This window comes from Callorhinus ursinus, unplaced genomic scaffold (assembly GCF_003265705.2).
Source record: "Callorhinus ursinus isolate GAN/ISIS: 27379988/994484 unplaced genomic scaffold, GSC_fseal_2.0 scaffold39, whole genome shotgun sequence".
NCBI lineage: Eukaryota > Metazoa > Chordata > Mammalia > Carnivora > Otariidae > Callorhinus > Callorhinus ursinus.
The window spans coordinates 4,774,583-4,777,682 of NW_027397101.1; the positions used below are offsets into that span (position 1 = coordinate 4,774,583).

General features: G+C 40.8%; 1 pseudogene; it reads right to left on the reverse strand.

The window, feature by feature from the left end:
• Positions 1–302: 302 nt before the first annotated feature.
• LOC112808535 (calmodulin-like) overlaps positions 303–3,100 on the reverse strand; it is a 3,765-nt pseudogene continuing 967 nt past the window's right edge.

Below are 3,100 nucleotides of genomic sequence, written 5' to 3' on the forward strand. Positions count from 1 at the left end.
GTTGATGCTTGTGCTGAAGTCCACAGCCACAACCTACTCTCCTGGCTCCAAGTCATGGTTCAGGGGGTTTTAAAAGCAGAGAGTCCCAAGACGCTCCCTTGGTAAAGGTTTCTTTAAAAAAAAAAAAAATTGTGTGAATGGTGACAGCCTGACACCCATTTCGCTCTACGACAACACGGGACAATGCTAAACCAACACACGCGGCATGCCACCAGGATGAGTGTCATGGTCACCATGGGTGGGGGCGCCAGAAGTACGAGAGGGCCGTCCTGCTAAGTGCGGCTGCATCTAGACAGTTATCCTTCACCCATTTTTCTGCACAGCATCCTGAGGTAAACCAATTTTAAATGTTTTGTTTTCAGTAAACCAGCTATGACAATTTATACTAACAAATTGAACTAGAACCCATTTGAAGAAGTTTTAAATTTGTTTTTTTCATTTTTTGTTTTTAATACAAATGCCTGACTGCTCAATTGTCAAGCTGCATGCATGAAAAACTGGCTAGCCCAAAGAGTGTATTAATCATGAGCAAATGGAACTGCAAGGAGACCATTAGGTGCTTCCTTATCATTAAGGTAGTACAAGTATTTATATCATAAAACTGATGTGTAGCTTGATCTTTAGGGGACAGGACCACCAACCAATATATGCAGATTTTGTGTGTGAGGACAGAAGGTACTTTTGACATTGAGTTTTGCTATATAGAAACAGAATGAGTAAATGAACTTTTTTTTTTTTGCAAGAGGTAAGTAAAAGATTCAATTTGATTCTTCTAGAAGGGGGGAAAGGAGTTGAAAGTAGGCCTTCATTTTGCAGTCATCATCTATACGAATTCTTCATAGTTGACTTGCCTGCCCATCTCGATCAATATCTGCTTCTCTGATCATTTCATCTACTTCTTCATCTGTTAGTTTTTCTCCTAAGTTGGTCATGACATGATGTAGCTCCCCTGCGCTGATGTAACCGCTGCCATCCTTGTCAAAGACTCGGAATGCCCTTTATCCCTGGGCTGCAAGCCTGGTTCAACATCCGCAAATCAATCAACGTGATACAATACATTAACAAAAGAAAGAACAAGAATCATATGATCCTCTCAATAGATGCAGAAAAAGCATTTGACAAAGTACAGCATCCTTTCTTGTTCAAAACTCTCCAGAGTATAGGGATAGAGGGTACATACCTCAATATCATAAAAGCCATCTAGGAAAAACCTACAGCGAATATCATTCTCAATGGGGAAAAGCTGAGAGCTTTTCCCCTAAGGTCAGGAACGCGGCAGGGATGTCCATTCTCACCACTGCTATTCAACATAGTATTAGAAGTCCTAGCCACAGCAATCAGACAACAAAAAGAAATCAAAGGCATCCAAATCGGCCAAGAGGAAGTCAAACTCTCACTCTTTGCAGATGATATGATACTGTATGTGGAAAACCCAAAAGACTCCACCCCAAAACTGCTAGAACTCATACAGGAATTCAGTAAAGTAGCAGGATATAAAATCAATGCACAGAAATCAGTGGCATTCCTATACACCAACAACAAGATAGAAGAGAGACAAATCAAGGAGTCGATCCCATTTACAATTGCACCCAAAACCATAAGATACCTAGGAATAAATTTAACCAAAGAGGCAAAGGATCTGTACTCAGAAAACTATGAAATACTCATGAAAGAAATTGAAGAAGACACAAAGAAATGGAAAAACGTTCCATGCTCATGGATTGGGAGAACCAACATTGTGAAGATGTCAATGCTACCTAGAGCAATCTACACATTCAATGCAATCCCCATCAAAATACCATCCACTTTTTTCAAAGAAATGGAACAAATAATCCTAAAATGTGTATGGAACCAGAAGAGACCCCGAATAGCCAGAGGAATATTGAAAAAGAAAAACAAAGCTGGCGGCATCACAATTCCGGACTTCCAGCTCTATTACAAAGCTGTCATCATCAAGACAGTATGGTACTGGCACAAAAACAGACACATACATCAATGGAACAGAATCGAGAGCCCAGAAATGGACCCTCAACTCTATGGTCAACTTATCTTTGACAAAGCAGGAAAGAATGTCCAATGGCAAAAAGACAGTCTCTTCAACAAATGGTGTTGGGAAAATTGGACAGCCACATGCAGAAGAATGAAACTGGACCATTTCCTTACACCACACACAAAAATACACTCCAAATGGTTGAAAGACCTAAACGTGAGACAGGAGTCCATCAAAATCCTACAGGAGAACACAGGCAGCAACCTCTTCGACCTCAGCCGCAACAACTTCTTCCTAGAAACATCGCCAAAGGCACAGGAAGCCAGGGCAAAAATGAACTATTGGGATTTCATCAAGATAAAAAGCTTTTGCACAACAAAAGAAACAGTCCACAAAACCAAAAGACAACCGACAGAATGGGAGAAAATATTTGCAAATGACATATCAGATAAAGGGCTAGTATCCAAAATCTATAAAGAACTTATCAAACTCAACACCCAAAGAACAAATAATCCAATCAAGAAATGGGCAGAAGACATGAACAGACATTTTTCCAAAGAAGACATCCAAATGGCCAACAGGCACATGAAAAAGTGCTCAACATTGCTCGGCATCAGGGAAATCCAAATCACAACCTCAATGAGATACCACCTCACACCAGTCAGAATGGCTAAAATTCAAGTCAGGAAACGACAGATGTTGGCGGGGATGTGGAGAAAGGGGAACCCTCCTACACTGTTGGTGGGAATGCAAGCTGGTGCAACCACTCTGGAAAACAGTATGGAGGTTCCTCAAACAGTTGAAATTAGAGCTACCATTTGATCCAGCAATTGCACTACTGGGTATTTACCACAAAGATACAAATGTAGGGACCCGAAGGGGTACGTGCACCCCAATGTTTATAGCAGCAATGTCCACAATAGCCAAACTGTGGAAAGAGCCAAGATGTCCATTGACAGATGAGTGGATAAAGAAGATGTGGTATATATACACAATGGAATATTATGCAGCCATCAAAAGGAATGAGATCTTGCCATTTGCAACAACGTGGATGGAACTGGAGGGTGTTATGCTGAGTGAAATAAGTCAATCAGAGAAAGACATGTATCA